The 21,839-nt window shown below is 43.8% G+C and overlaps 1 long non-coding RNA gene and 1 pseudogene across 1 annotated transcript in view; both read left to right on the top strand.

Annotated features, from left to right (window-relative positions):
* Positions 1-21,839, top strand: part of LOC103347854 (arginyl-tRNA--protein transferase 1) — a 323,705-nt gene that overhangs the window by 166,732 nt on the left and 135,134 nt on the right. The window lies entirely within an intron of this gene.
* On the top strand, positions 5,372-9,124 carry LOC138850049 (eukaryotic initiation factor 4A-I-like; annotated as a pseudogene).

Below are 21,839 nucleotides of genomic sequence, written 5' to 3'. Positions count from 1 at the left end.
TCCTGCTATAAAGTGTCTTCAAATTGAGTATGATCATTTTAGTGGGTTTAACTGCCCTTAAAAAATGAAAAATAATAGAGTGGAATGAGTGGAATTGAAAATATCAAATTTCAATGGACACAGATGGAGTTTATCTTAGTTTTTTTTACATGCATGCATCTGTATCAGGATTAAAAGTGTTGTTTTCTGGTTGAAAGTTGTGGCATTTGAGGGTCATCTGTTATGCATAGACCTTTCCTCATTAATAGTCACAGGACTTTGGGGTTACTTAACTAAGTAGTTAAATTATTTGGATTGCTATTACAGGAGGCTCTGGTCCCCATTAAAAGAACTTATAAGTGTTCATTATTTGGGTTTCTGATACAGCTCTGTCTGATGAACTAGAGTTGTAGGAATGAGGAAATGAAAGTATAGGGACTGAGGGACTGTAGAAATGAGAAAACTGACTGAGTTGTGCAGGAGAATCCCATAGGAGTCCCAAAAGAATTACAGAGCACTGCTAACCCAAAAGAAAGAGAAAAAGCAAAACCAAAATGGAGTTACTTCGCTAAGGCCACTAAGCACCAGGTACTGCCCAGAGCATCTTGTCAGAACAGACACAGGTGGTGAGGCCTGATAAGGACTGGGGACATTACATCATAAGAAGAAGCCAACCAGCTGACTACTGTATTACTTCACCCTCACCACTGCACCACGATTGGTCACACCCAGACACCAACATCTGGTCGATGACACCCAAAAAGATGAGCTTGTAACTGGTGACACAGCAGGCACCTTCACCGCCCACCTACCCTAGGGAGGGGATAAACAGACAAGCCTCGCCACTGCTCTTCCTCCCCTTAGGGGACCATGGCTCAGTGCCAGTGAAACTCTGCCCAAGTCTTCATCGACTGAAGCTCTGCTCACCACTATGCTGGAGCCACCTCGCCTGGATGTCCCCGCTGCTGCCAGAGCTGACATCGGAGCGGACCGGAGCTCTCATCAGGTGACCTCTCCAACCCTTCACCTTGCTGTCCATCTTGGAACTCCGAGTCTGTTGCCCAGAGTGCAGGCATCCCAGGACTCCTGCCTGTAAGTGACTGCTGTGAGATCCGTCTCTCTGAGTGGTAACGGAGACTTTGCACTCTGGACTTTGAAGTTTTCGTGACCGAGATAATGAACCTTGAGAAGGCAGCTTTCATATTACATTCTTAACATGAGTGTTTAGATTGGCTATGGTTTTGTGCTTTTATGCCTTGTATGTGTTATACTTATGACCATTGCTGGATATTTCTGGAAATCGCCTTACTCCTAGATGTGTTATGACCTGTGGATGAATGACATATTGAGTGGTATAGTCCTTTAGGTGTGTGCCTTGAATATATATCTTGAGTGGTGTTGATCATTGAATAATAAATTATGTTGAAAAGACTATCGCGATTCTGTGTGATTCTTCCCTGTGCTCCAATTCATCGCATTAGCCTTGTCGAGCTGTGTTACAAGTAACGCTTGTGACAAGTTGATAAAATGGAGTACTAATCTTTCCTGTAGGGGAGCTAACACACACATCCACATCTGGTCCACACTGTCAATTGCTGAGGCTAAGTACTTGCTGACTGGTTCTTTCATGTCACCTCAGTGCTTTGTAAAAGAGAAGCTGTGTGTGTGCATGTGTGTGGTGTGCACATGTGTGCGTGTGTTTTTCCCTTATTTTATGTACTTGTCGATCTTATGAGAATAGCAAATAATATATGTGTGAGGTAATTGTATACATTATCTCAATATATATGCAATGCATACAGATTTCAAAACATGTACACATCTCTACAATTTTTAATTGAAATGTTAAAAAAAAGAACTATCACACAAACCAAAATGTAAAGCCACCAAAATAAAAAGCTGAAAATTGGAGTTTTTTTTTAAAGATTTAAAAGCAAGGTTTATTAGAGTTAAAGACATCCATCCAGAGTGGCAGTTGAGAGGGTCTGTGTGAGGAGCAAATCCCAAAGGACCCTGTGGGCTGGGGTTTTAAGTACAATTTCCAAGGGGCGGGGGGACTTGACTATCAGATCGCTATTCAGTAAGTAGGAGGGGACAAAACCCATCAGAAGGCCTAACGTACAGTCCTTTGTCCTGTCTGGCTTGCTCAAGATAGAACAAAACACCATCCACAAGGGTGGGATAGGCAACTTGTTTTCACAATAAACTGTGATCAGCACTCCCTGGCTCTTCTCAGGGTAAATTTGGAGATTCCTGAGGAAGGAAGGTGGATATTTTGTTCTTGCTAAATATAGTTTTGGGGGTGCCACTGTATTACTGTTGTGAGCATGAAGATAATGGAATTTACTGCCAGGTTTAATAACAAATATTTACAGAACGCCCACCACGTCTGAACACTGCATTGGGCCTGTACTATTTTTGTGGTCCATCTGAAAACACCAGCTATAAAATTGTCTCCTGGAGCTCAGTGTTAGAACCCATTTGTTAAAATGAAATTTTGTCTCCTTGGGGATATTAGACACACACTTTGATTGCAAAGTAGGTAGATTGTACTTTCCCTAGATTGTGACCTCTGTGAAGACAGAAGCTGTGTTAATCTAAATTCTCATTCCCAGAGTGGTTAATACAACGCTATTTCCTGTATAGGTGCTCAACAGCTGTGGAAAATAATAGTGTAGACAGTGGCTAGGCACTGTTTTAAGACCGTGTTTCTAAAATCCCTTTGTTTCCCCTGCAGCGTTTTAAAACCTCCTCTTAATTTTCAAGTGGGTCTCTGGATGGAAGTTAAGTTGGGAAATCATTTATTTTTTACATGTACGTTTTATGTATAAATTTTTTATTTGATAGTCTCTTTAGATATGTATCATAGTTTTAAAAACTATGAATAAAATTCAGTAGTAATCTCTTTAGCCTCCAGTTTTCAGCTTTTTATTTTGGTGGCTTTACATTTTGGTTCGTGTGATAATTCTTTTTTTTAACATTTCAATTAAAAATTGTAGAGATGTGTACAATGTGTTTTGAAATTTGTATACATTGTATTGTTATGCCCAGTTCAGTTGTCCCCAAAGACCACCGAAGAGCCGATACCGCTGTAAAGCACACGAGAGAGGTTTGTTGCAGGTCTGGCCTGGTCTCTAAATCAACACCAACACAGCGGGTCTGAATTGAGAGCCCCGACCCTTCAGTTGACAGGGTTTTTATAGGGTTTTCAGAGACATTCTATACATCATGGTTCCATTTAGCAAATCATCTCATCCCGCGGGAAATTCAAAGGACATCTCTTAGAATTGATTAGTGCATCCAGTGGCGGGAACGGACCTAGTAAAGGTGGTTGGATGGCTTGGGGGTTGATGCCTTTTGAATTGATTGGCTGAAGCATAGGGTCTGAGCTGATGAGGTATATGTGCCGACCTGCAGGGTCTCAGGAAGCTATCAATCACTTTATCTGCCCTGAGAAGACACCAGGAACTCTGGGTATTTCTCTGTTATCTGTTAATTGGCTGTTGCTAGGAGAGTTTATTGCAAGGGGAGTTCATTTATTTACTTTTAGGAGCTTCTGGCTCAGGGTTCAGGGCCTGGTCAGGCCCAAGTTACAAGATGGAGGCCTAATTTAAAATAGTTACACCTTGATCCAGGCTCAGGTCTCACAGTATATATATTGAGATAATGTATACATTACTTCACACATATATTATTTGCTATTCTCATAAGATCGACAAGTATATAAAATAACAGAAATGTACATTTTTTTTTTAAAGGGAACTGTCGCTACCCGTCTTCATGGAGGAACGACACAGGACCCTGCGCTGTTCTTTTGTCTGCTCGGCCCTCCCCGGGTTTGCTGCTGGTTCTTCCCGGGTTGGCTGCTGTCCCTTCCACCTCCGTGGAAGGGCGGTTCCCCCTGGCCACTTTCCCCACTTCCGCGGGGGAGCGGCACACCGCCGGCCGGCTCTCTTGGGGGCTGCACAGGTGTTCCCCTTAGATGTTCCTCTTAGATGTTCCTGGTGCATGTTGTCTCTCTCCTCCTTTATAGTCCTCTTCACCAATCCCAACTCTGCTACCCACACGCCGAGTACGCTGCTCTCCTCCAATCAGGAGCAGGTCCTGCTGTTTATTGGTTGAACTGGAGGCAGCTGTGTAGAAGCTGTTTCTCCCTTCTCAGCGCCATATTGTGGGAGAGCAGATGCATAGAATAAGTCTTAATTCCAGTAACTTAGTCTAGTCCGAGTTGCTCCCCACAGATCCCCCTTTCTTTTTATTTTTGGTGTTGATACGCGCCTATTTTCGGTGCCCCGCAGCACACACTCTGCTCTGCTTGCTAGAGTTGCCCACAGGTGCTTACAAGCCCTATCAGTCAGGCAAACCGAATCCGGGTCCTCTCTTCGCCATGTTGTGAGGAGGTTTTTAGGCGCTGATGCGTGCCTGTGTTCGGTGCCCTGCAGCGCATGCTCTGCTCTGCTAGAACTGCCTGCAGGTGCTTACAAGCCCTAGCAATCAGGCAAACCGAATCCAAGCCTTCTCATTGCCATCTTGTGGGGAGACTTATTGGTGTTGATAACGTGCCTGTCTTCGGTGACCTGCAGCGGGTAAGCTGCTAGCCGCCAGCAGGTACTTATCGTCTAATCAGGCAGACCGAATCCAAGCTCTCTCATTGCCATGTTGTGGGGAGGCCTTTTTTTTCTCTATTTCTCTATTGCCGGGCATTCCTATCTCTCCTATTTTACTTCTATCTGCCAGCATTCCTATTTCTCTCATTTTACTTCTAAACTTCTGTTTCTCTTATCCCTGTGGCTTCCCGGCGCCTGCCCCGAGGCTGCTTCTCGGCGGCTTCCCGGCTCTGAGCCGCTTCAACCTGCGCTTCTCTCATCTGCACGGCTTCCCGGCGCCCACCCTGCGGCGGGCTCCCGGCTCTGCGCGGCTCGGCTTCGCGCGCACACTCCGCGGTCTCCACGCCCTTCGCGCCCGCACCACGGCCTCGCGCCAGCCCCGCGTTCCCTATCTATTCACGCCCCGTGCTCTCTCTGCACGTGGCGGCTTCCGCGAATCACACAGCGTAGCTTATGTTTCCGCCACCACCGGCATTCTGTCCAAGTTCCCCGGACTAACCTGGCGAATTCCAACCTGGCGGCCCACGTCTCTGCCTCTGGTTCCAGATTTTCGCCTTTTGCTCCCCGGGCTGACTTGAAGAATTCCAAGCTGGCTTACGTCTCCGCCTCGGCCTGCACTCGCGGCTTCATCCTCCCTAACATTTTTCTCTACCCGGTATGTTTCCCTAAGTTTTCTTCCAACAATATTCCTCCCTCATTTCTCCTGGCTTCTCCCCACAGTCCATATCCAAATCTGTTTGTTCTAGCTTTCACTTTCTCTTTTGACTTTAGAGATTTCTCCCAGCTTCCCCCCATAGTCCGTATCTGAGTCTATGCCTAGGCTTTCAATAGCTTCTTCCGGCACCTTTTTCGTCTGGCTTTTCCCTAGGCTGTTTGCTAGTCTCTCTCTCCGATATTTTCCCACTTCTTCCCGTTTCTTCCCTCCTAAGTTTCCTATCCGAGTCACGGCACCATTATGTTGCTCCCCCTCTTCATGGAGGAGCGACACTGAACCCTGCCTAGGCTTCATATCCAAGTCACGGCACCATTATGTCGCTCCCCGTCTTCGTGGAGGAACGACACAGGACCCTGCGCTGTTCTTTTGTCTGCTCGGCCCTCCCCGGGTTTGCTGCTGGTTCTTCCCGGGTTGGCTGCTGTCCCTTCCACCTCCGTGGAAGGGCGGTTCCCCCTGGCCACTTTCCCCACTTCCGCGGGGGAGCGGCACACTGCCGGCCGGCTCTCTTGGGGGCTGCACAGGTGTTCCCCTTAGATGTTCCTCTTAGATGTTCCTGGTGCATGTTGTCTCTCTCCTCCTTTATAGTCCTCTTCACCAATCCCAACTCTGCTACCCACACGCCGAGTACGCTGCTCTCCTCCAATCAGGAGCAGGTCCTGCTGTTTATTGGTTGAACTGGAGGCAGCTGTGTAGAAGCTGTTTCTCCCTTCTCAGCGCCATATTGTGGGAGAGCAGATGCACAGAATAAGTCTTAATTCCAGTAACTTAGTCTAGTCCGAGTTGCTCCCCACAGGGAACCAATTTTTTTTTTTTTTTTGACAGGCAGAGTTAGACAGTAAGAGAGAGAGAGAGAGACAGAGAGAAAGGTCTTCCTTCCATTGGTTCACTCCCAAAATGGCTGCTACTGCCAGCGCGCTGCGACCACCCGAAGCCAGGAGCCAGGTGCTTTCTCCTGGTCTCCCATGCGGGTGCAGGGCCCAAGAACTAGGGCCATCCTCCACTGCCTTCCTGGGCCACAGCAGAGAGCTGGACTGGAAGAGGAGTAACTGGGACTAGTACCCAGAACCCCAACCAGGACTAGAGCCCCGGGGTGCCGGCGCCGCTGGCGGAGGATTAGCCTAGTGATCCGCGGCACCGGCTGGTCACTAGTTTTAAATAGACATTTCTCAAAAGAAAACACAAATGACTAATGGGCAGATGAAAAACTGCTTAAAATAACTAGTCATCAACGATATAAAAACCAAAACCACAATAAAATGTCTCCTCACACCAGTTAGAATGCTTATGATCAAAATCATGGAAAATAACAAGTGCTGATGAGGATGCAGAGAAAAGTGAACACTTGGGCATTGTTGATGGGACTTAGAGCTAGTACAACCACTTGGGAAGACAGAATGCAGGTGCCTTAAAAAGCTAAAACTAGGATGGACTGTGGTACACTCCAGCCATCCCCCTCCTAGGTATATTTTTACAAAGGAAATGAAATCAGTCTCTTGGACAGACTTCTGCATCCCCATGTTTATAGCAGCATTTCTTGCAAAATGAATGTGGGCTTTGTGTAAGAAGAAAAGGACATGGGTCTCCAGTCGAAAAAAAAAAAAAAAGGCTGAGATGCCTCTGAACTTGCTACAGAGTAGAACTCATCGTTTTGCTGAATTTATAACACGTTGAGAGGTGCATGACTTTGAATCAGAAACTATAATTTGCTTTTAGCAGTTGCACATTCCCTGGAGTCTACAAGTATTTGAGGCAAGATAGCAAAAGTTGACACAATTCATGTAATATAGGGAAACTATTGAATACGAGCCATTAAATTTATATTGAATTGTGTCTTACATTTAAAAGTTGTGAATAGTAAAAAGTAAATAAATGTGGCAAGGAAGATATATGTATAAAGGCATATTATGAGTGAATTTTGAGCATTTTTTGTCATTTATAAACAGCCTTTAGCAACATGCCTTCAATGACAAAAATGCAAAATAACTATTTTAAATAATCTTGAGGCAAGAACCACACAGTGTGGTGTGTGTGTGTGTGTGTATATATATATATATAAAAATATGTATATTTTCCCCATCCTCCTACAAATTTATTACTGAGTCAGATATTTTTCAGGTGGTTGAATAGATTTTCATTCCGTTTTTGTTGTTACTGTTTTTTTTCCTAACCATTATTTTTATGAGAGCAAAGATAAAAGTTAGCAACAAGAAATGGTAGAATTTTGCATCCAGAATGGACATTTTTACAGATTGGAAACTAAAAGAAAAATTATATGAACAAGTGGGATATGTGGTGGATATAATTATTTGATAGGTGGTAATAGTCCCTCCTGCACTGTTATCTGAAAACACTTGAAAAGATAATCATTTAATGTGTCAGTGTAGCTGTTATGAATTGTCATGTTTATTTAATTTTTTGAATAATTTTTATTAATATAAGCTGAATAAACTTCATGTATTTCATTTATACAGATCTAGAAGCATAATGATACCACCCTCACTCCCTCCTTTCTTTCTTATTCCTTTAATTTTTGCAGTGACATACATTCAATTTATTTTATGATCATAAGCTTAACTCTTCACTATATAAAGAATTCAACAAATAGTAAGAAGATAAAAACACTTCCTCAACAGTAGAGATAAAAAGGTTGTAAACAATAACCAAATGTCAAGATATCGATTTTGCTCATATGCGTTACATTTGTTTGTACTCGAATAGCTACCACAGGCTGGGACAACATAGGTTTGTCTTTTTGGGACTAGCTTATTGCACTAAGTATATTGGTTTCCTGTTGGATCCATTTTGTTGCAAAATACAGGATTTCATTCTTTTACAGTTGAGTAATTTTCCATAGTGTATATATACCACATTTTCCTTATCCATTCATTGGTCGATGGATGTCCAGATCAGTTCCATATCACAACTGTTGTGAATTGAGCTGCAGTAAACATGGGGGTACAAACCACTCCTTCATGAGCTGTGGATTCAAGGACCAGATCTAGGACATCTTCCAGAAGCTCAACAGCAACACCAGGTGGCTTTGTTGTCTGCTACAGTGCCTTTCTTTGTGCTCGAGGTGACCAAGAACTTCATGGGGGACTCCATCTGGATAGCTGACCCTGGAGGGTATCCACCAGTTCTACATCAACGTGGAACGCGAGGAGTGGAAGCTGGACACACTCTGTGACTTGTACGAAAGCCTGACCATAACCCAGACTGTCTTCTTCGTCAGTACTCGAAGGAAGGTCGGTTGGCTCACTGAGAAGATGCATGCCCGGGACTTCACCGTCTCTGGCACGCAGGGAGATTCGGACCCAAAGGAGTGAGACGTGAGCATGAGGGAGCTCCGTTCCGGCTCCAGCAGAGAACTGATTACCGCTGACCTGCTGCTCAGAGGCGCTGTGCAGCGAGTTTCTTTAGTCATCAACTGTGACCTTCCCACCGACAGGGAAAACTAGGCTCACAGAACTGGCCATGGCGGACGCTTCGGTCCTAAAGGTGTGGCTATTAACATGGTGACAGAAGACAAGCGGGCTCCTCGAGACATCGGGACCTGCTCCAACACCTCCTTTGAGGAGATGCCCCTCAATGTTGCTCACCTCATCTGGGAGGGGGGGGCTGTCCTGCCACCTAGCCCCAGCTAGGTCCTGGGGGGCTGTGGAATCGTGGGGGAGGGGAGGGGAGGGAGCCAAGGGATGGACATCTTGTCATTTTTTTTCTTCTTTGAGTAAATGTCACTTTTTGAGGCAAAAGAAGGAACTGTGACCATTTTAGAAACCCTTTTCTTTGGGGCAGGCTCTTGCCCCAGGCACCGTCTCCTCCCCCCGCCCCCCTTGCAAAAGAAAAAGAAAAAACCCTAATCCATTTCCCTAACCTAGTTACCTCCAGGTCCCAGAGGCTCTCCCACCCCAGCTGAATTCCTCTGACTTCATTCAGAGGCCGAGACAAGTCACTCAAGCTCACCTGCCGGACCAAACATGCAGCCGAGAGTGAGCTTGCCCAGTGATTGAACCCAGCTGGGGGAGCAGGGGAGCGAAAATGGTAGCCTTGATTTGTATGGTATTCATTGACTCAGGAAGCAAACACGAAACTCTGAATACAATGACTTGGAAACTGCCAAGAAAGACTTTGACTTGTCCAGCATGTCAATTTATTATTTTTTTCTGTCCCCGGACAGAGTTTTTTCACCTTATGGCTCAGACTCTTTAGAAATTCAGCCTTTATTGCCAGATGGCTGTCTATATGAATTTTTTTAAAAAGTATGCAAACGTTTATATAAATACACTTTGTCTTTTGTTTTTGGCATGCATCAGTTCAAAAATGCAAGTTTCATACATTAGCTTAATTTAAGCTTTCCACAAATCAAGAATTTCCATTTAAGTATTTCCCACAAGATGTAGTTCACTGAAGGAAAAACTAGATTTTCTTTCTCATTGAAAGTGCCAATTATATGGCTATAATTTAATCTCATGATGCTTTTATTATACTTGAAGGATTATTACAAAGTATAACTTAACACAGTTGACTCAAATGCAAAAAAAATGCTGACTGCATCAACTACTCAGTTCTGTGATTATAGGTGAAGTTAGAGACTGCCTGTAAATGCATCATTATGGCTATATTCAGTAAATCTTCACACACACAGGTGGCAAGCTATAAGAAATAAATTAAATAATGCATAGTACCTCTGACATTGCAATTGTTAGTAAATAAATTACGACTGTTACTGAAATTATTAGTGTAATTATAGATGTTATAAAGATAAGTGCTGGGTAAAAATCTCTGCTTGATCCATCAGCAAACATTTACATTTGTGTCATCTCTTTTTTTCCTCTTCTATCAAAATTCAATTATACTTTGGATTCCTTTGAGGCTTAGTTGAGTGAGCTGTCAAATATGTGCTGAGGAATTAATGCATTACATGATTCACTATTAAGATAAACAGAGTGTTTTGAGGGGCAGGTGGATTTCTAGATATTTGAAACAACATAGAATGTGGTTATCAGAGCAAATTTTTAATGTCTTTAAATCACATAAAAATAACAAATGCTCTCTCATTTCATGCATAACACCCCAAAGAGCAATATATTCTAATCACTCTGCCTTAAAACCATGCAACTGCTGTCCCATTTGGCTGTTCTTGATCGTCTCTGTTCTCTAAAATGTTTTTTTTTTCTTTTATACTCTTCATTTCCTACAATATATGTTCCTTGGTCACTCCTGTTTTTATTTCATTCATGTATGCCACTGTAGTTAACCTGAAGCATAATATAGGGTTTAGGAAAAGGCAGTTTAAAAACTTCTCCTGAAGGCTGGCATAGAATTTCTTTCAACTTAGGAGGAATCGTAGTTAAATATTCCGCAGTTCTATTAAAGTAGGATTCAGTTAGTCATGTACATTTCTATTTTTAGTATTTGATGTATCCTACTCTATTTTGCGTGAGTGGATTGTATTATGAAAGACCTGTAAGTACATTAACATAAAGCAAGGGAAAGCAGAATATTTACGGGCTTGTTTGATAATATTTTCCAGAATGAGGTTAAACATTAGAACAAACAGAAGATTGTTTCATTAGAGAATTATGCAACATTTTGTCTTTTCATTTTTTAAAAATATTTTTATTTGAATGACAGAGTTACAGAGAGAGGTAGAGAGAGAGAGAGAGAGGTCTTCCATCTACTGTTTACTCCCGAAATGGATAAAAAGGCCAGAGCTAAGCATCCAAAGCCAGGAGCCAGGAGTTTCTTCCACGTCTCCCACGTGAGTGCAGGGGCCCAAGGACTTGGGCCATCCTCCACTGCTTTCCCAGGCACATTTAGCAGGGAGCTGTATCAGAAGTGGAGCAGCCGGGACTCGAACCGGCTCCCATGTGGGATGCTGGCACTGCAGGTGGCGGCTTTACCCACTACGCCACAGTACTGGCCCCCAAAATTTTGTCTTTTAAAATGCTGTATTCATTTCTTGTCTTAAATACTAGAACAGTGAATTATATTGTAATTTGTGCTAATTACAATTTGAAAAAGTTGATTATCTGAATTCATTTTTGTAAAAATGCAGTGATTGCTAATATGCTTTAAAATGAGTATCCAGTAAACCTGGAAGTGAGAGAGATCACAAATAGTCAGAAGACACCTCAGAGTGGAATGGGGAGGACAACCAGAGAAGTTTCATCCATAGAAGGGAAGGTGGAAATCCGAAGAAACATTAGTGGAAAGGCTGAAGGGCTGGGAAGGTGTCAGATTTGTAGATTGCAAGTTCTCTATGACTCAGCCAGAAGGAGTGATTCTTTGCAGCAAGGCAGTGTTTCTGAGATCAGTCCGTGGTTCCTCACTCATTTTGAGTGGCTGAGCTGATGAAGATAAACACTTGACAGTAAGCAAACATTTGCCAAGGCGCTCAGGTTCACAGTTGAAATATTTCCAGGGAGGGCAGTTCATGAATCCCGACTAAGAACCTCTTGCATAGGAGAGCAAACTTTCTAAGAACTAAACCCACTGGAAAGTGACATACCCTGCTGAGTGCCCCATTATAGAAAGAAGACATGTAGACTGGAGTGAAGACTTTATCATCTGCCTCAGATCTCACAGAATTACTTGTTTAGTTAATCACTGAGTGAATCTTCTTCAGTCAGTACTGTTGCTTGATAATGTGTGTATGTGCGTTTTACAAAAGGAAATACCTGCTACTCAGTTTGTTGAATCCTCCTTGAAGTATTTCAAACCAGAGTAAATGAATACCTTCAGCAAAGCAAAACTGCATGCAGACAAATGCATTGATAATGAGAGTCCTTATCAAAGTCCTTTTGAAATAATGAGTATCGAATGTGTTACGTCCATCATCACTGCAGACAACAGCATTTTACTGAGCATTTCATTTATTTACATTTTTTCAATTTTTAAAATTTAAAGATAAGTTTCATAAAATCTCTGTATGTGGTGATTTCTCTGAAAATTCTGCTATCTGGCTTACTAGGGAATTTAGGAGACCTTGATGGGTTTGAGGATGATTTCCTAGTGGAGCGGGGATAGGCATTTCAAAGCTTCCAGCTCATGAAGAGAATATGCACTTTTCCCAGATACAGTATGAAAGCCAAACTTCTGCCAGGGCCTTTAAATGATTGAATTGAGTATAGGTTCCCAGACAGTCAGAGAACCATTCACTGCCAATTTACTCTGCATTTTATGAGGGACTATAAGGTAGGGGGTGTGGTCCTTGGCCCAGGAGTGAAAGCATCCCAGTACAAATGCAGATTCATGGTCCTCACCTCAGCCTCCTCAGATTGTCTGGGGATGGGATTGAGACACTGTTTAAAGAGATTCTTACTTAGACTGATGTTTGAGTACTTGACATTAGTGGGCTTTGGGGTCAGGCAACTGTGCATTTTACTCTTGATTGCTTTTTTTAAAGATTTATTTATTTTATTTGAAAGTCAGAGTTACACAGAGAGAGGAGAGGTAGAGAGAGAGAGAGAGGTCTTCCATCCAATGGTTCACTCCCCAATTGGCAGCAATGGCCGGAGCTGCACCGATCCGCAGCCAGGAGCCAGGAGCTCCCTCCAGGTCTCCCACGTGGGTGCAGGGGCCTAAGGACTTGGGTTATCTTCTGCTTTCCCAGGTCATAGCAGAGAGCTGGATCGGAAGTGGAGCAGCTGGGTTTCAAACGGGCACCCATGTGGGATGCCAGCACTTCAGGCCAGGGCGTTAACCCGCTGCACCACAGTGCCGGCCCCTACTCTTGATTTCTTTATTAATTATTTTCTTTTCTATATGAGACTACATTTATCTGTGCCTCAGTTTACTTGTCTATAAAGCAGGGATAATAATATAAAGATAACGATTATCAGAGGATTAGAGATAACATATAACATTAAAAGAGCCGGCGCCGCGGCTCACTAGGCTAATCCTCCACCTTGCGGCGCCGGCACACCGGGTTCTAGTCCCGGTCGGGGAGCCGGATTCTGTCCCGGTTGCCCCTCTTCCAGGCCAGCTCTCTGCTGTGGCCCGGGAGGGCAATGGAGGATGGCCCAAGTGCTTGGGCCCTGCACCCCATGGAAGACCAGGAGAAGCACCTGGCTCCTGCCATCAGATCAGCGCGGTGCGCCGGCCGCAGCGCACCGGCCATTAGGGGGTGAACCAACGGCAAAAGGAAGACCTTTTTCTCTGTCTCTCTCTCTCACTGTCCACTCTGCCTGTCAAAAAAAAGAAAAAAAAACATTAAAAGAATACCACCAGAATATGAGATAGTACCCAGTGAGTAATTTTTTTCATATTGGGGTAATTATATGCATTATAATTAGAATATCTAATCCATTTCAAGATAAGTGACTTGTATATATCTGCTCTCAATTCTCACAGCAACCTTACTTGATACATATTTTTTGAAATTTTTGTTTTTATTATTTATCTGATAGAGAAATGGGAGGAGAAGAGAGAGAGCTCGCACTTCCACTTACTGTCCTATTACTCAAATGCCTGTAATGGTCTGGGCTGGGCCCGGGCTGGAGCCAGAAGCTGGCGCTTGATCCAGGTCTCCCAGTCCTGGCAGGGACCCAGCTGAGCCTCTCAGGGTCTGCGTTTGCAGGGAGCTGGAACCGGGAACTGGACCTGGGAATCGAAGCCAGGCAGTCGAGCGTGGAACACAGGCATCTGAACCACTGGGCCACATTCCTGCTCTGGTGTTGTGATGGAGGAAGACGCTCTGGTCTAGGGTAGTGACTCTGCAGCTAGACAAGCCGCACATTCTGAAGGATTTTAGTGATAAATGTTTGCATTGTTTTTGCAATTTTTAACGAAAGGTAATGGTAGAGTACAATTTGTCATTAATGTTGATCCACAAATTGATGTATCTCCCAGTTCACTCAGTCAGTAGTTTGTTCATTGTTTTACCAGTAAGCAGTTTGGCTTGTTAAAGTCACTTCATTGGGGCTGGTGCTGTGGCACAGCAGGTTAATGCCCTGGCCTGAAGCGCCGGCATCCCATATTGGCACTGGTTCTCCCATGTGGGAGACCCGGAAGAAGCTCCTGGCTCCTGGCTCCGAATCCCGTATGGGCACCGGCACAAGACCCGCCTGCTCTACTTCCAATCCAGCTCTCTGCTACGACCTGGGAAAGCAGTGGAAGATGGCCCTAGTCCTTGGGTCCCTGCACCCCTGTGGGAGACCCAGAAGAAGCTCCTGGCTCCGGATTGGTGCAGCTCCAGCCGTTGCGGCCAACTGGGGAGTGAACCATTGGATGGAAGATCTCTCTCTCTCTGCTTCTCCTTCTCTCTCTGTGTAACTCTGACTTTCAAATAAATAAATTTAAAAAACAAAAAAGTCACTTCAACAGCTTTAAGCTGTTTTTGGTGCTGTTCTAAGTTAAAATACCAGACGTTTCATCAACTGCATCCATTTAATCATTTTTATTTCTGATTTAAATAGGGCAGCTTTTGTGCATTACTTCTTCTGTGTCATGTGAACTGAACCTAGGTTAAATTACATACTTGCGGCCTAACTATCATTTCCAATGTCAATATACTCCAACCTAGAAAGTTCCCAGACTGTCTGGTTCCTTATTGCACACTGAAGGATAATATATTTTCTTGAGAAAAATGTCCTGAAATCATTTCCTTTTAAAGGGAAAATAAAGGCTGAATTGAGTTCAAGGCAAATAAATATGTAAAATATTCTGTCTGGACTGGGTCATGCACTTTTGAAGTGAAATACTTACATGGTATTGCTGTGAATTGAAAATCGGCGTCCTCTGACCTGGCAGGCTGTGAGCGCTTTTAATCAGCACTGCTACCCTCGCGGCGGATAGTGAAGACTCCCGCAGTCGTTATTGTTTTAGATTCCCAACTTTTCTCCTTACCTCTCTGATGGAACTACTGCCAGCTCCGCGGGGGTATACCTTGCATAGCCTCAACTATTCCTCTGATCAAGACGAGAGCATGTATTCATTTCCTTGTTCTGAGTTATGTAGAAAGTTGAAATTTCTGGCTAAGGGATCTTTTGTTAGCCAAGAACTGAGTGAACAAGAGTATTTTATTTTATTTTTTAAAAAAAGATTTATATTTTTATTTGAAAGTCAGAGTTACACACAGAGAGGAGAGGCAGAGAGAGAGAGAGAGAGAGAGAAGGAGGGAGGTGTTCCATCTGCTGGTTCACTCCCAAACTGACAACCACAGCCGGAGCTGTGCCAATCCAGAACCAGGGGCCAGGAGCTTCTTTCCAGGTCTCCCATGTAGGTGCAAGGGTCCAAGGACCTGGGCCATCTTTTACTGTTTTTCAGACCATAGCAGAGAGCTGGATTGGAAGTGGAATAGCCGGGACTTAAACCAGCTCCCCTATGGGATGCTGGCACTGCAGGTGGTGACTTTACCCACTATGCCATAGTGCCAGCCTCAAACAAGGGTATTTTATAACAAATGTATTCTATTAAACCGGACGGTTGAAATGGAAGCACATTTTTAGAACAAATCACTTCATACTATAGTACTATCAATTAGCAAATATTTTCTTCTGTTCTTAGTTGAAACAGCAAGCATATAACTACTGTAATAGTCAAAATGAACATCATTTATGTTTTTTAAAATACTTGATAGACACTCATTAACTTTCTGAAGGTTTACGTTTGTTTTCTGTCACTCCCCGTCTTCGTGGAGGAACGACACAGGACCCTGCGCTGTTCTTTTGTCTGCTCGGCCCTCCCCAGGTTTGCTGCTGGTTCTTCCCGGGTTGGCTACTGACCCTTCCACCTCCGTGGAAGGGCGGTTCCCCCTGCCACATTCCCCACTTCCGCGGGGGAGCGGCACACCGCTGGCCGGCTCTCTCAGGGGCTGCACAGGTGTTCCTTCAGATAGATGTTCCCCTTAGATGTTCCTGGTGCATGCCGTCTCTCTCCTCCCTTATAGTCCTCTTCCGCCAATCCCAACTCTGCTACCCACACGCCGAGTACGCTGCTCTCCTCCAATCAGGAGCAGGATCAGCTCCTGGAGGTCATCACTCAAGTTGGCAAGAGGCAGCTGTGTAGAAGCTGTTTTCTCCTCTCCCAGCGCCATATTGTGGGAGAGCAGATGCATAGAATAAGTCTTAATTCCAGTAACTCAGTCCAGTCCGGGTTGCTCCCCACAGATCCCCCTTTCTTTTTATTTTTTGGCGTTGATACACGCCTGTCTTCGGTGCCCCGTGGCACACACTCTGCTCTGCTTGCTAGAGTTGCCCACAGGTGCTTACAAGTCCTATCAATCAGGCAAACCGAATCCGTGTCCTCTCTTCGCCATGTTGTGAGGAGGTTTTTAGGCGCCGATGCGTGCCTGAGTTCGGTGACCTGCAGCTCATACTCTGGTTGAGCTGCCTGCTGGTGCTTATCGCCTTACTAATCAGGCAGACCGAATCCAAGCCTTCTCATTGCGGTATTGTGGGGAGAGTTATTGGTGTTGATTTGTGCCTGTCTTCGGTGACCTGCGGCGCATAAGCTGCTAGCCGCCCGCAGGTGCTCACCACCTCCCTAATCAGGCAGACTGAATCCAAGCTCTCTCATTGCAGTGCGTGTTGTGGGGAGGCCTTATTTTTCTCTATTTCTTTATCTCCGGGCATTCCTATTTCTCCTATTTTACTTCTATCTACCAGCATTCCTATTTCTCTCATTTTACTTCTAAACTTCTGTTTCTCTTATCCCTGCGGCTTCCCGGCGCCCGCCCCAAGGCTGCTTCTCGGTGGCTTCCCGGCTCTGAGCCGCTTCAGCCTGCGCTTCTCTCATCTGCGCGGCTTCCCGGCTTCACGCGCGCACTCCGCGGTCTCCGCGCCCCTTCGCGTCCGCACCACGGCCTCGCGCCAGCCCCGCGTTCCCTATCTATTCACGCCCCGTGCTCTCTCTGCACGTGGCGGCTTCCGCGAATCACACAGCCCCAGCTCACGTTTCCGCCACTAGTATTCAATCTAAGTTCCCCGGGCTAACCTGGCGAATTCAACCTGGCTCATGTCGCGCCTTTTGGTCTGGCTTCCCGTCCTTTGCTCCCTGGGCTAATCTGACGGATTCCAACCTGGCGGCCCACGTCTCTGCCTCTGGTTCCAGATTTTTGCCTTTTGCCCCCCGGGCTGACTTAAAGAATTCCAAACTGGCTTACGTCTCTGCCTCGGCCTGCCCCCCGAGGCTTCAATTTCCCTAACATTTTTCTCTACCCGGTATGTTTCCCTAAGTTTTCTTCCAACAATATTCCTCCCTCATTTCTCCTGGCTTCTCCCCACAGTCTGTATCCTTCGCTTTCAATCTCCTAACTTCCCTGCCATAGTCCATATCCGAGTCTAAGTTTCTTCTTGCTTTCACTTTAAATCCTAACTTCTTTCCCACAGTTCGTATTCGAGTCTATGCCTAGGCTTTCAATAGCTTCTGCCGGCACCTTTTCCGTCCGGCTTTCCCCTAGGCTCTTTGCTAGTCTCTCTCTCTGGTATTTTCCACTTCTTCCCGTTTCTTCCCTCCTAAGTTTCCTATCCGAGTCACGGCACCATTATGTCGCTCCCCGTCTTCGTGGAGGAACGACACAGGACCCTGCGCTGTTCTTTTGTCTGCTCGGCCCTCCCCAGGTTTGCTGCTGGTTCTTCCCGGGTTGGCTACCGACCCTTCCACCTCCGTGGAAGGGCGGTTCCCCCTGCCACATTCCCCACTTCCGCGGGGGAGCGGTACACCGCCGGCCAGCTCTCTCAGGGGCTGCACAGGTGTTCCTTCAGATAGATGTTCCCCTTAGATGTTCCTGGTGCATGCCGTCTCTCTCCTCCTTTATTGTCCTCTTCCGCCAATCCTAACTCGGCTGCCCACACACCGAGTACGCTGCTCTCCTCCAATCAGGAGCAGGATCAGCTCCTGGAGGTCATCACTCAAGTTGGCAAGAGGCAGCTGTGTAGAAGCTGTTTTCTCCTCTCCCAGCGCCATATTGTGGGAGAGCAGATGCATAGAATAAGTCTTAATTCCAGTAACTCAGTCCAGTCCGGGTTGCTCCCCACAGTTTTCCTCGTATAACCTTTAAGCATAATCTTTTTCTAAATGCAATTTTGATTTTCATTACGAAGAGGATCTTTGTTCTCAATATTTGTCCAAACATACTAATTATCTCTATTTATAAATTAAATATGACTTTCCTTGTTGGCTTTTACTATTTATATTTGGAGTGGATTTTTTCATATTTAACTTTTCAAAGAATGATGTTTATGATATTTTTCAGATGGCATTGATCTACCTGGTAAAAATTAGTTATGTACACATTGTTTCCTATTCTTGTTTTTATCACTGAGCTTAGGAATTGGAATATTCGTATAGAAGTCTCAGACAAGGAGATACATTAATTGAAGTAGCAGGTGGATGTTTGTAGATAAACAGTTGAATTCAGGAAGGGGAGAAAGCAAAAAGAAAAGGTCAAGGAGAGAGAATAGGGGTGAATAGAAAATCAAACTCACGACCTGTTGGAGTCAAGGAGGTGATGTGAAGCTTCTTCTGTGTGCACTGGCAGCTTTACTTTAATCAAGAAGTGATTTCCTTCTATTACTGCCAGTGTCAACCTCATGTAGTGAAGGCTTTTAAAATATGAGCCACGCGTGTGGAGCTCTTCTGTCTCACGTTTTAGGGATGTCATTGCTCCTGGTAATGATCGTCCTGCTTTTGTAATGGAAACTGCCCAAGATTTTCGTTTAACAGGAACTAAATATTTAACAAATATTTATCCAAAGCACACACATGAGTAAGTTTTTCTAAGAAATTATTTATGGCTTGGCTTTTTAAATGAAGATACAGAAGCTCTTATTATTTATTTAATTATGACAATTTTTAAAAAGATTCATTTATTTGTTTGAAAGGCAGAGTAACACAGGGAAAAACATGGATAGATGGAGAGGGACAGAGATAGGGACAGATCTGCAGTCTGCTGGTCCACTCCCCTACTGGCCACCATGGGCAGCAGAAGTGGAACAGTTGGGACTGCAACCAGCACCCATAAGGGATGCTGGCAGTGCAGCCAGCCGCTTAACCCACTGTGCCACAGCACAGGCTGGCAGTTATAAAAATTTACCATGAAATACACATTGGTTTGTTATATTGGCAAATAAATATTACTATCTTGTTCTTTAGTATCTTCTTTAGTATCCACATCTACAAAACAATACCAAATTTCTGAGTGTTTAAAGCAGTTCTAAAAATAAATGTGATGCTTATCCTCTGAAAATCTTGTTTTTCACTTGCCTGTTGAATGGATTATAAAATAGACTTCAAAGCTGTGTTTGGGAAGCATTGTTTTTACCTTTTCTAGGAAGCAACTGTGTGTTAGTAGTGCATAGTGAAAAAGTAAATGAAATTTTGGACAGTAGAGCTTTACATTTGAAATGAATATTTAGAAGCCATTATAGGTAAACATTTTAATCATTTTAACTGGGATACAATTCAGATGTTCAAAATACTTTCTCTGAAGGGAGGAGAGAAGTTCCACTTTGACTATGGCCCCGTCTAAATAAGGTCAGAATTTGTGAACTCAAGAGGCTTCCATAGCCTTGGCAGCTCATGACAAGAGCCTCGGGTGATCACTGACGTCATAAATAAGAGCGTCAATTGTTAACAACAGGAATCACTGTGCACTTACTCCCCATGTAGGGTCTCTGTCCTCAATGTGTTATACTATGAGAATAAACGGTAAAACTAGTCTTCAAACATTACTTTATACTTTGTGTTTCTGTGTGGGTGCAAACTGTTGAAATCTTTACTTAGTGTATACTAAGTTTATCTTCTGTTTATAAAGGTAATTAAAAATGATTCTTAATGAAGAATGGGAAGGAGAGGGAGTAGGAGATGGGATGGTTTGCAGGTCGGAGGGTGGTTATAGGGGGAAAAACCACTATACTCCAAAAGTTGTACTTTGGAAATTTATATTTATTAAATAAAAGTTTTCTAAAAAGAAAAAAAATACTTTTGAAAGGAATCAATATAAGAAAGTACAGATAGACCTAAATTAGCAAATATTTATTAAGTGTCACAATTTCTCTGTTAGATGGAGTGAAAATAATCCCAAGATTGTTTCCTGCTTGGAATTTCAACATAGAGTTGAATAACCAAGACACAAAAAGTGTTTACCAATGGAGGCCTATTAAGTTCAATGCAATAGTCAGTGAGACACCACACGATGGTACTTTCATTGCCAGATGAGGTAAAAATTTTAAGAATTCAGAAGTGGAAAATGTTGCTCTTGAAATGTAGTGGTCCGAGGAAGTTTCACAAAAGAATGGATGGCCAGGCCATTTAGGGAGTTGAGTTTCCCTAGAGGGCGATAGACGGGTGACCCAGCTTTCCCACATTAATTGAAAGGAAATGGCAGCGTTCTGATAGTGCCCCTCATGGAGTTCTCCTGGGCTTATTTCATAGATGTCAGCAGTGGTCAATGAATTCTTGAAGTTCCCTTGCCACAGCCTTTGCAGTGACTGGCTCTCCAGCATGAGTGTCTTAGGCTCAGAAATCAGTTAATCTGACTTTCCAGGAATCCTGGTAGAGGAGAAATTTCTAGAAGTTAGAGATTTAAATGCAGGGAGGGGAAGCTAAAATTTATTTTCTGTTTATTCTTGAGGTTCAAGTAGACATTAAAGTCAATCGGTTTCTTGATAAAAGCCCTGTTTCTTGGAACTGCCCACTTAAGTGCTGACAAGGCTCTCAGACCTAGTTCCTCTGCAGGAAGTGCAGTGGTGTAGGTATCTCGAGAACTCCCGCACTGATGTGAGTGCTGTGAAGACAGTGGACATATCTGAAACTAGTGACTACTCACTATTTCCGAATTGCTTTCTGAGTTTGAAAATGCCATGAGCAGTGACTCTATAATCTTTGGTCTATCTACAGGTCAGAATTTTGCTAATGCTGCTAGAATATATGATAGTCTAGTGTCTGAGTGTACAAACTGTTGGGTTTTAACTATTGGCATGTTTTATGTGTTAGATAGATAAATGTGAAATGATTGCATGTCAGGAAATAATAGAAGTAGTTTAATGTATACATTGCTCAAGCTAGGGAAATTTCCCCCATGTGATTATAAAAGAACATTTTTCAAGTTTTTGTCTTTATCTTTAGTCTCAATAGCTCCAGATGCAATTCAAGTCTGTTATGTTTTTTATTGATTTGAAAAAAAAAACTTTTATAGCTGTTGGAGGCAAATGTGTTTTCTGTGCGTAAGTAAACCTATTTATTTGCTATTTCACATATGTTCTTGTGACATTTGCAGTTATTTTACAGTTAGCTTTGCTTGACTGGCCCTAGAATCTCTGACTACTCATATTCTTGCCAGGGAATGAGCTGCCTTGGGTTGTTGCTCATGGCAATTTCATGGTAAAACACAAACCAGTGTGATGTTTAATGACTGATTATGTACATACTACACATCAGGAAATAAACTACAAGGAATAAGATTGAAATACAAGCATAACCCTAGATAAGAATTTAAAATATTTTGGGATTAAAGCTTAGCTGTTATCCATTGTACTAGTTCCAGCTTGATTTGTAAATAATAGGATATCACCTGAAGAGCATCTCTCCCTACT

Source organism: Oryctolagus cuniculus, chromosome 6 (genome assembly GCF_964237555.1).
Source record: "Oryctolagus cuniculus chromosome 6, mOryCun1.1, whole genome shotgun sequence".
NCBI lineage: Eukaryota > Metazoa > Chordata > Mammalia > Lagomorpha > Leporidae > Oryctolagus > Oryctolagus cuniculus.
The sequence above is the reverse complement of the archived record's forward strand: the minus strand, read 5'-3'. Positions and strand labels throughout refer to the sequence as shown.